This window comes from Trachemys scripta, chromosome 6 (genome assembly GCF_013100865.1).
Source record: "Trachemys scripta elegans isolate TJP31775 chromosome 6, CAS_Tse_1.0, whole genome shotgun sequence".
Lineage (NCBI taxonomy): Eukaryota > Metazoa > Chordata > Testudines > Emydidae > Trachemys > Trachemys scripta.
This window is the reverse complement of record NC_048303.1, coordinates 80,196,838-80,215,331: the sequence shown is the minus strand read 5'-3', so window position 1 is coordinate 80,215,331 and position 18,494 is coordinate 80,196,838. Positions and strand designations below refer to the sequence as shown.

General features: G+C 41.4%; 1 long non-coding RNA gene across 2 annotated transcripts in view; it reads left to right on the top strand.

Annotated features, from left to right (window-relative positions):
* The window catches only part of LOC117878681, a 17,324-nt gene extending 8,396 nt beyond the window's left edge, over positions 1-8,928 (top strand). The window contains exons 2-4 of one of the 2 annotated variants that reach the window (XR_004646055.1): positions 674-773; positions 4,209-4,256; positions 8,813-8,928. This is a non-coding gene — a long non-coding RNA (uncharacterized LOC117878681). Of the gene's footprint in view, positions 1-503; positions 774-4,208; positions 4,257-8,812 lie in introns of those variants that run through there. The other variant, XR_004646054.1, reaches the window with a different exon arrangement.
* The last annotated feature ends 9,566 nt before the right edge of the window (positions 8,929-18,494 follow it).

The following is an 18,494-nucleotide window of genomic DNA, read 5'->3' as shown; positions in this document are numbered from 1 at the left end:
AAGAACAGGAGTACTTGTGGCACCTTAGAGACTAACAAATTTATTAGAGCATAAGCTTTCGTGGACTACAGCCCACTTCTTCGGATGAAGTGGGCTGTAGTCCACGAAAGCTTATGCTCTAATAAATTTGTTAGTCTCTAAGGTGCCACAAGTACTCCTGTTCTTCTCTCTCCATTGTTGTGACCGGCTGCAGGAATGTGGAAGTGTCGGTTTCAAAGCTCCTATTGCAGAGAAAAGCAAACAATTTGCAGCTTGCTTTGAGTGAGTAAACGAATGAGCAGAGGGCCGGGAGTTTGGAACTTGCAAAATAGAGAGCTGACATGCTCCAAAAAGCACTCTCTCTCCCCCCACACTCCCTGTCACAATCCACCCACCCCCCCATTTTGAAAAGCACGTTGCAGCCACATGAATGCTGGGATAGCTGCCCATAATGCACCGCTCCCAACACAGCTGCAAATGTTACAAGTGCGGCCACACCACTGCGCTGGCAGCTGGTAGTGTGGACAGACTGCAGCGCTTTTCGCTACTCAGCTTTATGAAGACAGGTTTACCTCACAGCGCTGTACAGCTGCAAGTGTAGCCAAGGCCATAGACCCTGGAACAGGGCTCTGACCCAAGGCGGGTGAATGACGTCCGAGTCCTTCACAGAGAAATGTTTTCTCTTGTACTTTAGTTTACCACAGAAAGGGAAGTCCTTTGATTTGGCCTGAGAGGTTAACTACCTATTTTACCGGGAGAAGAAACGACAGGCAGCACCTCACCCACTGTCAGAGGTAAGTAATCCTCTCGCATGCACTAAAGTTAGCTGATGTGAATAAACAAAAACAACCTAGTTTATTATGATAGTAATAATGCACAAGGTATCACATGCAGACACTGCCTAAGAGAAAATTACTCCAGTGAGATCAGTTGAGTTGTCTGATTATGCCTGGGATAAATTTGGTGAAACCATAGAGATATGATTTAAGATGTAAAATTTGGATCTGGATTGGGATTTCTAATACTTCAAAGTTCAGGGATGTTTGGATCTGGGGTTTTGGTTAAATCAGTTATAAATGCTGGGGCCATTTGTAAAATCAGGATCTGAGTTTTTATTTTGAATCCCAAAGTGTGGGGCATTTGGATGTGACATTTTGATTCAAGCCAATCTCTAATTGATAGTAAGTAGAGCTAACTGAAATTTTTTCATTGAACCATTTTAAAATGAAAAAATGCCCATATTTTGGGGGGTTACAAATGTTTGGGCTTTTCTTTTTTTGTAAATTGAACACTTACTGAAAACTTTTTTTTAACAATCAAAAATAAAAACAATCTGTTTGTACTGCACCTAGCACAACGGGGTCCTTGGCCATAATTAGGACTCTTAGGCACTATGGTAATACAAATAGTAAATAATATTACAGTGACTGATTCTATGTACAAAGCATAAGAACATAAGAAAGGCTGTACCGGGTCAGACCAAAGGTCCATCTAGCCCAGTATCCTGTCTACCGACAGTGGCCAATGCCAGGTGCCCCAGAGGGAGTGAACCTAACAGGCAATGATCAAGTGATCTCTCTCCTGCCATCCATCTCCAATAGGTTCACACATTTGGTGGACTCGGTTTTAGTGACTAGTTGTTTTCTAAATGGCAAAATACCCAAAGCGACTGCATACTCTCTCTCTCTCTTTCTCTAGTATTTAAGTGCATCCAGTCATCTTGGAGAGCATTAGGTTAACAGCCTGAGGGTGGGGCATACTCCAAGTATATTTACATGTTCAGAGACTTTGTTTTCCCCCCTTTTTCCAAGTGAAAAGGTGGTTTGTGGTTAAGGCACCAGGAGTTCTGGGTTTCATTCCTGGCTTTGTCACATTTGCTATGGATCCTGGGCAAGTCCTTTAATATCTGTGCCTCAGTTTCCCAGCTGTCCAGTTGGGATAATGACATTTCCCTACCTCTCAGTCATGCTGCAAGAACAAAAATCCTCCATGTTTGTGAAGTGCTCAGACTCTAGAGTGCCAGAGACAAGCCTAAAGAGTCGCCCACTTCTTTCTCTCCCTTAGATCTCCTGTCACTTTCTCATTTCCCTCCACTCCACCTGGCAGCCTCTGACCCTCTTTCCTTCCCTTCAGTCTCCCCATTTCACTTTTCTCCCTATCACCGCCCCCATCTTCCTTCCCCACCCCCATGCAGATGTCTCCTGTCCACCTGGCTACTTGCTACATGTTGTTCCATTATTTTGTTCGAGCACACAGGGAACAAGTTAACAGTAACAGGACAAAGTGGCACTCTAGTTTGTGTGGAGTGTGTACCAGCAGGACTAGTTAGTATTTCCATTGAACACGTCTTCATTCTTGGAATGTATCCTCTCTCTCCCCACCCTCCAGCCCCTCGCCGCACCATTTTCTTGAAATTTGACGTGTTGATATAGATGGGTAAATTATATCAGATGAAATTAGAAAACTCTTTGAACTTTCTGAAGAACTTTCCCATTCTGAAACCCACTTCCATGGTTCTGAAACTAGGTGTTACCACAGTGGTGAACAACCTTATAAAAACATTAAAAAATGATGGAAGAACTCCTCCCTCAGCTACCATTTTTCCTTGTCTTTGTGCTTCCAGTATCCAGCAGAAGCAGGAAATTAAAATGTTTATATAGGAGTAGACATACTGTTCTTATGATATTTCATTCAATAGAGGAGGCAGAGTTTTGGAAATATTGCATAACAACCTGTTGTGAGATTTCAAGCCAAACTTTGTAGGTTCATGAGGATTTGGGAAAGGTTGAATAGGCTTTGGCTAAATCTTGAACTTTGGGATGCTCATCCATTCTTAACCCAATCTCTGATTTTTTTCTAAGGTTTTCCTATCACTGATACAAGGAGCCTGCTCCAATAGTCCCTGAACTCAGTGAAAAGATTCTCATGGACTTGAATGGATGTTGGAACAGGGCCAAAATGAGGATTTAATTTATAAAGCAGTGTGACTTAGTTGAACAGCTTTTCAGACACAGCAGTTAGAAAAAGGTTAATGGTTTTAGTTCCCTTTTTTGAAAAATCTGCTTTTATGTAAAATAGCATCTTCAGCTGACATTTTACAGTCCCCTCACTTGAAGCCATAGTGTAACATCGGATGCCTCTGTGGGCTGGAGCTGATATTAACAGCTCAATGAGAGCTTTTTGCTGAAACATGTCTGGGGTGGTTGAAATTACTAACTCATATTTTAGATAATGAGTTCTAATAGGGATGGGGGTGTATCTCAGTATTCTGATCTGGGTGCTGATGAGTCCTGCTATTTGGTGATATCTGATTTACATCTCCCCTCCCCCCCAATACAAACATGTGATCAGAATTGGCTATTCCTACCTCACATGGCACTCAGAATTAAATACAAAGAACAATGATAAAATAATGCAGCTAGTTATTCATGCACACAAGTCACCAGGGCCACACAGTTCTGCTTACTGCTCAAAATCTCCAAACAACAGGCTTGTGCTTGTGTTGCTGGACTAAAACATATGACATAGAGCCCACAAGCTGTCCCATGTGCTAAAATCCATGATGCAACAGGTGTTCAGAGACTCCAGGTCAAATCAGATAAGATTAGAAGAAGGCAGGATGACAAACACACAGCTTACTACACTTATCCTCCCTTGCTCCCATTTCCTGAATGCGACAATTGCCTCTAAGTGTCTGAAAACCTGTGTCCCCTATTCCATTTTTTACCCACCGCTGCCAACAAAGCCATGCATAAAATATCCTCACGCAATTCGGAAGATGTCATCTGTTATCAGCTAAGGTGGGAGAGGCACTTTAGATTAAATTAAGTGAATTATTTGAGCAAGGAAAGCAGCATGACTTGTATTCATAATATTGAGAGGATAGCTATCATACAACATGCATATTAAAGAAAAATAATAGGAATAACAAAACTGCTTATTATACTAGGAAGATGAAACATTTTGACTTAGTAGTTGATGCAAACTTTGGGTAACGTCTATGTGTTTAATAAATAGATGTTAATTTTCAAGGAAATAGCTAGACAGTATGTAACTCTTCTAATACTGGTGAGTTCCTCCCTGGACAGGAGATCCCATGATTTATTAAGCCACATATTAATGGGAATGTTGCAGGGAGAAAACTGTTCAGTTATACTGTGTGTTTAATAATAATCACCTATGAAGTAAACTAAGATGGGCTCAAATTTTTTTTTTGTCCTTTCCTTCAGGAATTTTAAGGGTAACTTGATGAGGAAAGCCAACAAGGAGTGACAGAGGTATGACTTTTGTATGTTCTAGTGTGTCTGGGGAGAAGAATAAGGGCTATGACTAGAGCTGGGTGAAATTTTTTTGGCTGAAACCTTTTTACAGCGAAAAATGCAGATACGGTGACACCAAAACATGTTGCGAATTCATATCAATTTTGCCAAATTGTTCTTTTTATTGCAACAAACACAAAACAATATTTTTTTAAAAAGTCAACAGTGTTTTTGAGAATCATTACCATGAAGCTAGGTATAGATGGACAAAGACTTTGCCCGCAGAGGCAGCAACATAACTCTGCCTGAATGCTGGCTGAATAGCTGGGCCATGCTTCTGCTTGTTCATAGCCAGGCAAGGTGATTAAATTAGGAGAAAGATTCTTCATATGCCTGGGTTGGGAAACAGCAACTTTTGCTGGTGCAGTTCCCCCTCAGGCCTTAGCTAAGAGAGGGCAAAGCTGAATACATACCCCTAAGATTTTGACATGTACCTCAAATGGGCTCCTCACAACTAGCCTCTAACCAATAATGGGACCATTAAACTCCTTTGTGGGCCAGTCTTGGGGAAAACTGGACCATCATGAAAGAACATGCTGCATCTGTAGGAAAAATAACTGCATCACGTACACTCTTCATTAACCCCCCCACTCCCACCCCCAGAGGGCTGCAGCTGATTGCTTGAATGCCTTCTTCAAGAAGAACTACCAGCTGCCTGGAAGGAAAGTTGTGATAATACATTAAATGCTCTGTTACAAAGCCATGAAAATAAGCAAAGAAAGGTGAGCAGGTCACAGATATTACAACTGTTTTGTGACAAGTTTGACCAGAAACTTCAATAGCTTACCAAGCACAGTGCTGAAACTGCCTGGAAAAAATACCCCAGATAGTCCAGTCAAACCCTTCTCCAGCCTCCTAATTTATCCAGCATGTAGCTGCTAAGGGCACAGTGAGTTACCACTTGAGTTGTGTGAGATTGAGTAATACATATAGCACCAGTCCAGGTCAGCAAACTGTTCAAGAACCTGGACTAAGGTTTGTGAGCAGGACTAGAACCAAAATATACTCTGGCTTCATGTGGGTTCAGGGTTCCAGTTGAACTGTTCTCACAGCCCTAGCTGCCAAGCTTTGAATGCACATTACATCTGACTCACTGTCTCTGATGCTAGTTATGTGCTAAATTGCATTTATCATGTATCTTTGACCACGTCATCTTTGCTCTGCCCACTGATTTATTAATGTCAGGCCCTATTTTAACATTCCAAACTTCTGGGCAGCTTTAAACATCTCGTAATTATTATTATTTGTTTTACAACTCTTTCCACCAAAATGTTTCCCCCTCCCCGCCCAATGTTGAATTCCCCATCACCATTTGTTAGTAGGCTGGCCATTTCAAATTAATGCTGTCAAATCTTCTACCCTGCTGTACATCATACACATTATTTTTACTTCACTTATCTGGCATGGGTCTCCTTTTGTGCATGTGATTCTTCAGCATCAAAACTAAAATTGAATAGAGCTGTGCTGGTTTGTCGCCACTACTGCTACTGGAATGCGTGTACCAGTGTGTTCCCACGGCAATTTCTTGGGAATGTTCCTGCAAATGATCAAAATGCGTGGGTGTGCCTGCAGGAACATCTGACAGTACCTAATAAGTATTTAACACTTGGATTTTCAGAGATTGTAGTTTTTATAGGCTACACAGCTGACACCTCACAAAGATAAAGGGTGCTACTGAGCAGAATTATATAACTGCCTAGCATGATCTAACAGAGGAACAGAGTTTTCTCTTTTTAGGGACAAACAAGGTGAGGAGTTTCATCCTGATTCTTTTAGACCAGAAGCTCTCAAAATGTTTGCACTTTGTGCTTCACGTAATTGAACAGTTGCCTTGTGGACTACCTCCTCTCACATTCACAATAGCATAGCATCTGTGTAGTAGCAATAGTACAGGTTTATGTGGAAAAATATATCTTCACCCAATTTTGAGAGGCCCGAACTGTTGTAGATATCAAATTCTGTAATGTGTAGATATCAGTGAGTTTGGTGTTTAGTAAATACCAGGAGAGCGTGTGAGGATTAGAGCTGACAAAAAACTTTTTATAAAACTTTTTTCTGTTTCAAAATGGTACTTCATCCAAACTAAAATGTTTTTTGCAGAAATGTGTCAGTTTTGACAAGAGGATAAGAAAAGAGCAAGACTCCCACAATTGCCAATAGAGTGGTGGTTAGGGAACTTGCTTTGGATATGGGAGATTGAGGATTGTCCCTGCTCTGCCTGATCCAGAATTCCCTATGCTACTGGCAGTTCTGCGGTGGATCTCTCTCTCTCTCTCTCTCTCTCTCTCTCTCTCTCGCGCTCATGTTTTTTCATGACAAAATTTGACAGGTCTCATTTTCATTTTGCATTGGAAACAAAACTGAAACCTCAATTTTTGCTGAAGGGGAATTATTATTGTTTTCCAGCCAGCCCTAGTTCGGATGTGGCAACTGAGGGATTCTCATAAAAATATGTGGAATAATGTTAAAGGAAGATACTGTATAGCCATATTAAAAAGTAGATTTCCACTTTAAAAAAAATCCCTTTACTAATTATCCCACTCCTTCCATTTGATTGAAATGCTGACTTAAATGACTTTTCTTTGAGTAGCTATTGGAATATGCAGAAATACCTGCACAATGTTCATGGACATAGTGCTTAATTGAAATAGGATTTATCTATTGCAGCTCTGCATTCTAAAGCAGCCCCTCATTTCTGAGAATAAAAATTTGGGGCTGGAAAACTGGTGATCTGAATCTCTTCTCCCCCCTCCTTCTATTAGGGATGCTCTGTGTTTGGTTAAAGGGTATGTTTAGACTTAATCTGTCCTGACATGCACATACTGTACCACTGCAATGTGATGCAATACTCAGTACTTCTCTGAAGAGTATAATTTCTGGGAATTGTGTCACAGTGTCACATTCGCTGGTTGGTTGCTATGAGTAACATCTGTGAAGAACTATTATTTATTCTCATAGGGCAAAGCACCATAAAAAGTCACTTCAAATGAACAGTAAACACAACATATGAGAATTATTGGCCAGCAATCTTCTTCCACATTTTGTGGTCTTCACACAGCTTGAGAAGTACGCCATGCTGCATTCTGTCCAGTCAGCCACATCATTGAACCACACTCACTGCAGATGCCGCTAACCCTGGCACTTAGTACCAGTCCCTGCAAAACTTCCTTCAGCAATCTTCCTCTGCTCCTCTAATCCATGTGTCCCACAAATTCAAGTTTTCTTTTTCTGAGCATCTTGATGATGTCAGGTATCACTCTGATTCTACTGTACATTTGGGTGATTACCTCTTTGTTAGTTGTGTGAGATATTGCTAACATGCAGCAATTGCCTGTAGCATTTCAATTTGAAGGCCAAAAGCCTCTTAATGCCTGTATCCTTGGAATCCACATCTCTCACACACATATCAAGATGCTGAAGAAAAGGAAACAATTTCATTTTACATTTCACGGTAATACTGTGGTGTTAAGAAGAGTATCCATAAAACTTTGCAGCACCACTCAGGGAGTGCTGTCTATTAGTTAGAGCTAGAGGGACTAGGAGTCAGGACTGTAGGGATCATGTCCAGCTTTTCCACAAAATGAGTCTGCCATTGTGTAAACTATGTCAAATGGAGTAATCTCTGTGCCACAGTTTATCAAGCCATAAGCTGATCATAAAGGTTGTTGAGGCCCAACTATTGTTTGCAAAACATTTTGAGATTCTCAGATGAAAGTTGTGGAAGTGTCCAATATTATGGAGGACTCTGGCAGTAAATTTTCCTATCATTTGTGTTTGGGATACATAACTGTTTCCAAACATGCTGTTAGAAATGTGGGATAATTGAAATTGCTTCCTAAGAGCATTTCACAGAAAAATTCTCAGCACAGTTCTGGGGAGAGAAGCATTCCACCTTATTCTTGTCTTCCTTCCCTGCTGGAAGTGATTTTGTGCTGACATACTGTCCATCGTCTGTTCAGTTCCTAAGGTGCATGTTGTATACAAATAAAATCTGTCCAATGTGATTGATTAACTTCCTTGCCTTACTGTTTATCTAGAACACTTTGTATGCATTCATGTGCAATGCCTCCACGTGCTTCCTTCACAATTTATAGTCCAGTACTTGTCACTTGCATAATATCCTATCCTTACTTGCTACTAATATATTAATCAAGTAATTTTTCTATTCAATGAAAATGACAAGTAGACAGCTAATCTACCTACCTATATGAATATTTATACCATTCCTATCACTGTGGTATTGGAGCTGAGCATCCTTTTCTCAACCACTCAAGAAGATTATCCATCTTTATCTCCACATGCCTCATCAGCATCATCCGTTAACTTCACTTTAAAAAAAGTTTTGATTATCAGTATTGAAATGGAAAAAAAGGATCATAATCCTTAGTAAATGAGAAACAATCAACAGTGTCTTAGGAAGGAAAGGGATTGTCCCTCTGATAGACTGACCATTATTTTTTATTATTGCAAGCATAGCATGGAACAGGAAATATTGACTGAATTTATTGTTGTAGACAGATGCTGGGGAACCATGAACGAAAGGAACAGAGGGAATGAAAAGGCATCAAGCTGTGGGGATAGAGGGACAGCTGTGGCAGAAAGTTAGAGGCATCCACATCTTGGACACCCAAAGAAGAGGCAAGTACCCATTTAATTTGGGACATAAAAATTCACGGTGGGTGAGATCCTCACCCTGCTCTGTCCCCTATATGTCAAATAAAAAGGCTGGTGCCATATGAAGGGACCTTACAAGCCCTGTTTCTGCATGAGGAAGCCAGACAGACACTTTGGCAGACAGCCATAATGCTGTCCTCTGAGGACCTTTCACAAGCCTTGGTAGATCATGGTGGAGAGGGTGTATGTTATAGGTGATGGTGGGGACACAGTGGGTTCATTGGGGTTAGAGCTGCCTGCATCACACACATCTGTGGAGATTCTGAGCAACATTGTAGCTAATAGGACAGCCCAGGGAGGCTGCCTGGACTTAGGCACCCTAGGCTGTCTAAATTACACTGTGGCCTCTCTAAACTCCCAATTAGCCCAGGATCAGGAGGGTGCAAAGTTGTCTGGAAGCCGCCTTATCCCCCCTACTCACCCTGGGCTATTACATCTGTGCTGCACCTGTTGGGGACACAGCGCAAAATCTCACTCCATACATCTTTATTTCTGATATATTTTTAATTTGGACTTTGATTATGGTGAGTGGTGATGTTATTCCCCCAATATTGATCCACACATTAGCACTACAGGCCAACGGAAAGGATCCCAGCACTCAGTGGCTCGAATTGTGGGCCACTATTAACATCCCAAACAAAGACCTGATTGAAGATCCAATGAAGGAATTCTCTGGATTCTGCCTTCCCCTAGGCAGTGGGCTGCACTCAACCATGTTCAGACAACACACACAGAAGGTGTAGATATTTCCTACACAAATGGAAAATCAAAGAATTGCCCAATTGTTGACTGTAGTGAGGTACAAGCCATGCAATACATCATGGACAACTGCCCCATTCATGTTTACTGTGGTGGCAAATGGAGTGTACACCTAGCTACCCCAGAAGTATTAGAATGGCTTTCAAATCTTAAGATTCAATTATAATCCTAGCCTGTTGCTTTTCAAATGCCAAAGACGATGACTTTCCCCAACCTCACCCCCAGAATAATTTTACTATAACTGTAAGTTAGTGATAACTGAAATTGCAGTTTGCGCACTTGCATTTGAAACAATTTGGGACTTCCATTCTTATTCAGTGAACACATTTTTAAAAATGGAATTAGAATGCATTGTCTGTCCTACACTGTGCAGGCATGGAAAACATTGTAGGCTGAACCCATTTTTAACACTGATTTCATCTGACCCTGTTCTTTACGTATGAGATCTATATGAGGTCACAATAGGAAGGTTTCAGTGCGATGTTCATATGTTGCTGCCTTTGCTATCCATGTCTACTACTCCCCCATATTGGATCAACACCAAACTAAAATCTATTGCCTTTATTATATTGTTTTTTCTTTCAACTTTAGGAATAAGAACACCCATAATTGTAAGAAAGCTGGGCTAAATCAATTGAAAGTGACAGAGCTGCCTGCCTTAAGATGTTGCAGTCCTACCTTTCTAGATATTAGCAGAAAGTGTTCAACAAATTAAAAAGCAATTGAGGCAATTATACAATAATCACTCACACAACAGTCAGTTTCTTTCCTGGCATAACTTCACTGGCTTACACCATGGATATTTCTTGGTTCCAGAAGCTTTCCAAGGGGACTTCATAAAAATTAAGATTCAAGTAACTAGAGTATGAAGATTTTCTTGGAAAGAATATTAGTCCATAAGAAACATCCTTGTGATTGATAATTTGTTACTGGAAATTGCGCTACATTCTAATCTCATTCTGCTGCAAAGCTTTCTCTCTCTCTTCATCATTTTGTAGCTGCTTCCCATAATTGAAGGCATTGCAGTGTTTCAACTAGAATACAAAATGGAGGGAAAAAAGATTCAGTATTTCATGGAATGAATTCGTTCCTCAGTCAGATCTCATCAGTGTCCAAGATGAGTAAGTTACATTATTTTGTCTGTGGGAATCTATCAGCTAATTTACACTGTCTGGTATATGGAAACTGTAAAAAGAGAAGAAGAAAAAAGCTTTCAATGGCAGAAAAAGAGATTGCATGTGCATGTGCACATATGTATGAGAGTGAGAGACTTGCCAGCTTTTAATAAGGTTACTAATTCATTAGTATACTGCACCTTCCATATTGCTCACTACTTTTAGGTGCCAACTACGCTACAGAATTAGGGCCAGATTCTGACTTGTCATGCACGCTAATGCAGGAGAGTTTTATATACTTTATCTAATAACTTTATGTATCTTCACCTGGTTTCTTCACTATTCTAACATAAGTGACATAAGGCATAATCTTATTCCCATGTACTGGCTAACCATACATCATTACATGTGAGTGGGAAGGGGTGGAGAATTGGTGAACAGTTGGGTGCACCCCTCCAACCAGCTGGCCAGTGCAGCTATGTGAGAGGACACACTGTGTCAAGTATAGGCTTGTCACAGGGTACACCTCAACAAAGCAGGGTGCACCAGGAGGCAGACTGTAGCTCTGAGATGCAACCTGCTTCTTGGGCTGCTCCTGGGGAAGAGCAACAGTGCACTGCCCCCATACATGGGACTTGTGGCAAAGCCATGGTTGAGCTCTGAACTGTGATTGGCTACCCAAAGGCTCAGTACAATGTAGACTATGGTAAAAACAATGTTAGGTCTCCTCTACACTTAACTTTGTCATGGGTCAAGCATGTTGTATCTGGGTCCCAACATTTGGTTAATTTTATAGCATATATAGGACTTGAAGCATGGGGCCAAGTTCTAGTGATGGGTGCCTGTGTGTACGTGGCTCCCATTGACTTCAATGGGAGCTGTGTGTGATATTGAAGAGTGGAATTTAGCTGAGGGGGTAGGAAGTCTGTGCCACCTCACAGCTGTTTAACACTTTATTATATGGGCTAAAAGTGCAGGATGGGAAGGAAAGATTCCCAGCTGCTTAAATAGTTCTCAGGCAAATGCTAAGTTCTATGAGAGCCAAAAGTATCTATCTTGGGATCCATGCACCATGGTGTGACCGGATGCCCAGGATGGACCAAACTGAGAATGCCGCACTAAGGGCAGACTGCAAGAAATAGGGCAGACAATTCCCCAAAACTAGTGGTTTATTCTATAATTCGATTCACCAAGCCAGTAACAAAAGAGCTTCTGCAGTACCACACTGGCTAACCAGAAGCCAAACACAGTCCCCTTTAGGCTTTCCAGCCCTTGTCTCCTACCCAAACAGGTCTAATACAGAAATCCTAATTCACCATATGTGAGATTCTACTAATCCCAAAGGATCAGACCTTTACCCCCAGGTCAGTATGTATTTCAGATCTTATTCTGTCATGTTATGCTAGCATGCTGTCAGCCAATCCTTAGTAAACCAACTAAAGATTTTATTAAGAAAAGAAAAGAATTAAAACGGTTAATAGATCATATACAGTACATACAAATGATTGCAAAGTCCTTTTATCAGGTTTGTAGCAATGATGGAATAGACTGCAGGAAATAGAGGTAAAATAATAAATAAATAAATTAATGGAGATATCCCATCTCCTAGAACTGGAAGGGACCTTGAAAGGTCATTGAGTCCAGCCCCCTGCCTTCACTAGCAGGACTAAGTACTGATTTTGCCCTAGATCCCTAAGTGGCCTCCTCAAGGATTGAACTCACAACCCTGGGTTTAGTAGGCCAATGCTCAAACCACTGAGCTATCCCTCCCCCTCCCCTGGTGTCTCAGGTGTCTTTTATAGCTTTTGCCATGTGAATGGAAATTTACTGTCCCAAACAAAGCCCACAGCCCCTGTGTATGGAAAATTCCTGGCCCAAGATGGAGTCCAGGGTCACATGATCAGATCATATGCCCCTTCATGTTCTGCTGAATCACAAGGGGTGGTCTTTGGATCCTTGCTGGGTGGGATGAGATTCTTCAATGGCCTATTGTGCAAACCATTGTCCTTAATGAGCCATCAATACATAGCTGTATAGTCCTGATGTAAATCTATCTGATGGGTGTCACCCAGGAGTACAACACATAGAATTGTGGGACTGGAAGGGACACCGAGAGGTCATCTAGTCCAGTCCCCTGCTTGTTTAAGATACAGGAACATAGCCAATATTCATAACTTCAGATACAAAGATGATATATGGATTTAACCAGGATAATCATACGTGATAGATTGTAACTTTTCCATTGACACCTTTCATAATACACTTTGTATAAAATTTGTTGTAATTGTACCACAGTGGTAGCAACACTGATGCAAATGGCATTTTCAGTCATACAGCATCACATGTGGGATGGGATGGGATGGACTCCCCTTTATTGATATGCCATTAATGATGTCAAAGACCACATATGAAAGAAGCTTTAATAATAATCACGGTGTGATGGGGTGCCTGCCTGACATTGGGCTCTAAGGGGTTAACAAGGTGGTTGTGCAGGAGGCAGCCAATCAGAGAAGGACTGAGAGGAGCAGCCAGTCAGGATGCAGGCAGGCCCATATAAGAAGGGCTGCAAGGCAGAGTAGCTTCAGTAGCTGCCTGGAGCTTGAGGAAGGAAAATCGGGCTCTTAGCAGCAGGAAGGAATGGTAGCACCCTGGACGAGCAGTGCTGCCAATAGTAACCAGGGAAGCTAGAGAGCGCTCCTGGCTAGCTGCTAAGACTGGCAGGCTGAAGCCCTGATGTAAGGGCAAAGAAGGTGTTGGGGGCCATGGGGAAGGGGTCCAGGGAAAGGTACTGAGAGGTTAGAGGGGATGCAGCACATGGCTGCCATCTACAAAGTCCCTGGGCTGGGACCTGGAGTATTGGGTGGGCCTGGGTCCCCCCCCATCTCACTTGCCATTGAGGAAGTGGCCACAGTCCTGGGAGTGATGTGGATCCTGGAGCAGAACTCATGGCGGTGAGATATCACCAGAAGAAGGTGCACTGGCTAGTAGAGCTAATCCCCGGGACAGCCGGCAGGAGGTGTTGCAGTGGTGAGTCCCTTCCCATCACACACAGGAACTATTCGCATTTGTTAAGGGAGCTACTCAACAGAAAAATGCTACTTGGTTTTTTTTGTAATAATTGCTTGATTTTGTAGAATATGATGTATGCCCACAGGGCAATCACAAAAAATCTCCTGCTGCTTTCAAAATACTTTCCTTTTATTCTATTTTAGATTATTCTTAATAATTTATTAAAGACTTGAAGGGCATCTGGACTTACAGGGAGGAGGGTGGGGGACAAGGAGATAAGTGCCAGCTAAATGGCATGGGAGCCTTCTGCACAAGACTAATAAACAGCCCAGAGGGAAAACCAGAATGGGAGTCTGCAGCATAACAATGGTGACTGGTGAGAGGTCTGGAAAGAAGAGATTAACTCTGGAGCCTGGGTTACTTTATTGCCTCTGATGACAAAGATTAGATGTTTTAGCCACTTCCTGCTACATACTATACAATAAAGATGAAAAGACATTGTAATTTGCAATTTTAATAAGATGCTTTTTTCCCCCTGCAGTCGTTAGGTCAATTCTGCATGTTCTAAACTGAGCAACAAACCACATCAGTTAAGTGAAAAATAAACCAATTAACTGAATGAGAAAGTATGATTGATTAAATCAATAAACCTGAAATATCAACAAATTACTGACCACTGATTTTTATCGCTATTACTAGACAGCAATTGTTTGTGCCATATTGAATTAGACTGGAAATATATACTTGGTGTCTCTATGTGCCTCCTGAAAACGGAGATGTATATCTTGTGGGGACCATTTCATTGAGCAAAAATTTTACTAAATAAACCCTCTTAATAGAAAACAGAGGAGTAAACCCCTTAAAGTAGCTACGTCTCTGCTGTTGCTGCTTTAAATAGGCTCCATTGTTTCATGTTCATGTTGTTTTTTAGCCTGTTGTATGTTGCTAGCAGCCTAGGGATATGTGTGTGAGGGGGGTGGAGAGAGCACCATCTGAGAGATCAGTGTTCTTGGAGTTTAATCACATTCTGAGATTTTAATTCTTGCTCCAAACAAAGGCTGGGACTGGCAGAATGTTACAGATCAGAGACAGTGATCTGGTCATTTCTTAGCGTTCAGTCTGTGTCCTGTTGTGATGCAGCACTGGCTGAGGCCGCTTTTCTTTCTCCCTGTTTCTGATCAATTCCCAGAGTGAAAAGAGAAGGAAATGAGTTGTTAGAGCTCGGAGTTCTTCATTAAAGCATGATATATTTAAAAATGAGTATAAGTTCACCAAGCTAGTGCATGCTGTTCTTCTGCCCTCACTTTCCTTGCTGTCACCCTACAAGCATGTAAATGGGACACTGCACAATTTGCCCTACTTCTGGACCCCCCCCCCAGCGGTGTTCAATGTTTTTTGTTGTTGCTTCAGTCTTCTTTTAAAAAAACAAATCAACCAAGCACTCTCAGCAGCGCTCATACAAAGGATTAACAATGAAAAGCAATAACAAACCAGTGTGTGTGTGTGTGTATAGTGAAGGAACTAATTAAAAACAAAAGAATCAACAATTGGAATGATGGATCAGAACCTCAGCTGGTGTGAATAGACGTAGTTCCACTGATGTCATAGGAATCAGCTGAGGCTCTTGCTCCTTGTGCCTATACAAAGGGAGAGTTTAGTTTCTAACATGGAAACGGTTTTCAATATCAATCTTCTACAAGGTTATTAAAACAATGAGGAAAAAATTGACTTAAAAGTTATTTTAAACTAGCTGGCTGGTGTCCTTTTGAAAAATACATAATACTGCAAAAGGCAAGACTAGCAATTCCTTTTGACCAACCACTTTAAAGGAAGAGATGGTAAGTGTGTTTGTAAATTCTATATTTGTCTGTCCAAGTTAGGCATTTGTGCCAGGGTTGTCACTGTGGTATATAAATACCTGATCTGTGCACCCAAACTGATAACTGCACATCTAGCTACCTATTTGCATATGCACTGCATGATTAACATGTACAAATGTGAGTTGTCATGGGCAAAAGTGGTGTGTAAACATTTTGGGCATACCAGTGGCTCCCTCCTTTTGCAAATTTGACTTGTAAAGCCAAATTATCAAAATCGGAATCCTTTGCCACCATACATGCCTGCATAAAAATGCATCCATGATTGCATGCACAGTGGCTGCAAGTCCATGCGCAAACTAACTGAATGTAGAAATTGTTAGGTGGCGACCTATCCATTTACTCTTGCATAGAGCCCTGAGAAGAGCAGAAGACTCAGGGCCCTTTGCCATGCAGCTCTGATTTACATGGGAAGCATTTTGATATTAGGGATGGGTTTTCTGTGGCATCTTAAAATAGAGAGATTTATTCCCTTTGACTGCAAGTGCAATTTTTGCATGGGCATTTCTTGCTCATGGACCCTGAGTGTCTATTATTGAAAACTTGGCCCTGTATGTCTGCATGGGCATACCCATCTGAAATTCTGTCCTCAGGAGATTGAGTGGGTTGGTTCTTGTGTTGCTGAATTATTAATCTGAATTTAAATGGTTTCCCTTTGATTGACTTAGATGTTATTCTTTTCTAATTTATGGGATAAAACATATTGATATAACAGTAAAGGATAACTTAAAATATTTAGATTACTGGTTTTTAAAAAAAAAAGAAACCAAAACAACCCTACAACCAAATATTATCCCTTACTGACATTCCAAAAAAATAAACCCCTAGAACATACATGTGCACAAACATGCATAGTACTATGTCAGTGTCAACGGGGTGAGATTGGGGATAGCTGAATTTTTTATATATATATATATATATATATATATATATAGGCAGCTCTTTCTCCTTTGTCTTGATTCTTGTAGTCAGAGAGGCTTACATCTGTCACCACTGCCAAATCAAGAAATACAGGGTGTGTAACTTAGTTAAGTAGGGGCAAATCCAGAAGTCCTTACTCAAGTAAAACTTTTAAAATGAATAAACTAAGAACCACAGAATTTGGTCGCATGTGTATAACTCACGGTCTCAATTACATAAAATGCCAGTCCTTACATACACTGAAAGTGGATTATATTAGCACTGGATTGCCTATGCAATCATTGTAGGGTTATCCGATACTGGATACTAGATATTGATGAATAATTTGGCAGATTTTCCTCTGTTATAAAATGTCCTGCACTGTGCTTTGCTGTAGGTGTCTGATTTTCATAATCACTTTAATTACTTCTCAATAACTATACAATATGCCAGCGTTTCTCAAACTGGGGTCCACGAGGGAACTCCAGGAGTCCATGGGCCCCTCTGATCAACTTCTTCCCCTCCCTCCCTTAATTCCTCCCAGTGCCTCCTGCATGCCGGGGCACAGCTGTTCCCTGGCATGCAGGAGGGGCTGGGAAAGGGGAGGAGGGGGTGCTTGGGGGAGGGGCGGAAAGAGGTGGGAAAGAGGAGGGGCAGGGGTGGGAAGAGGTAGGGCAGGGTGGGGCCTTGGGGGAAGGGGTGGAGCGGGGGCTGGGACTAAGCGGAAGGCTTGAGGGTCTGCAGCAAAATTTTAAATCAAAACAGGGGTCCTTGGGTTACTAAAGTTTGAGAACCGCTGCAATATGCAAATCTCTGAATTCTGGCTGCATTGACAGGTCTCAGAGGAATTTGCCTTAGGCAGCTCTGGAGAGCACACCTGTTGCTATACCCCTCCATGGACTACACTATACAAGCAAGTGCATAGGAGGGACAAGTTCTGCCTCTTTCCTATCTGTTTTAGTGGGCTGGTGATGCTAGGAAGGGAGTAGTCCTGTTCTCAGGGGAGTTCAGTAGTTTTGTTATATCTCAGAGGAGAAAAAAAGCTAGGAAGTTTTCTGCCTCCTCCCTACCCCCTATTCTTATCTTGGGAGCAGTCAAACATGCTGACCCATTGAGTTTACATCACCAGAACATCAACCTCTTGCTCTGCATTCAGTTCTCAAATAGAGTGGACCTTTATTCCTTTATGGGGGTTATTCCTATGTCAATGAGCATAAACTCCTGGTGTTATTCAAGGACAGTTTGTTAGCTATAACACAGTATGGGAGTTTAGGGTGAAAGATATTATTATTATAAACCATATTCTAAAAGATTTTGTATTAGACACTTCACTTTAATGTACGCAACATCAGCCCTTCCCCACTGTTTGAAGTTCAGCTCCAATTAGTGAGGGAGCAACCAAAGACATTCATGGATTTTTAAGACTAGGAGGGACCATTCTGATCACCTAATCTGACCTCCTGCATAGCATAGGCCATAGAATAAGGCTCTGCATTTGAGTCTTTAGCCAGAGAAAGGGTTCTCATCCTTAGCCAACGTTTTACTAAACCTTGTCTGAAAATGGGACAGAACTTTTGTATAAACTTTAGGTAAAAAGCTTTTTTCATTGGAAAATTAATCTTTCAACCAGCCCTAATCTTAAATAAGCACTTGGGTAGAATGTGGTACGTCACCAAAGACGTGTTAAAAATAATGAAAGGATGACAGCGTAAAAGCATTTGAAAGGGTAACATCTTGCCAAGTGTCCTAGAAACTGACGTCCCCTACAGGGTTTTGCCCTATTTTTCAGGAGATCTTTTTAGAAGTATAATTATTAAAGCATAACAATACTGTGGAAGGAGAAGAAAGTAAGAAGGTCATTG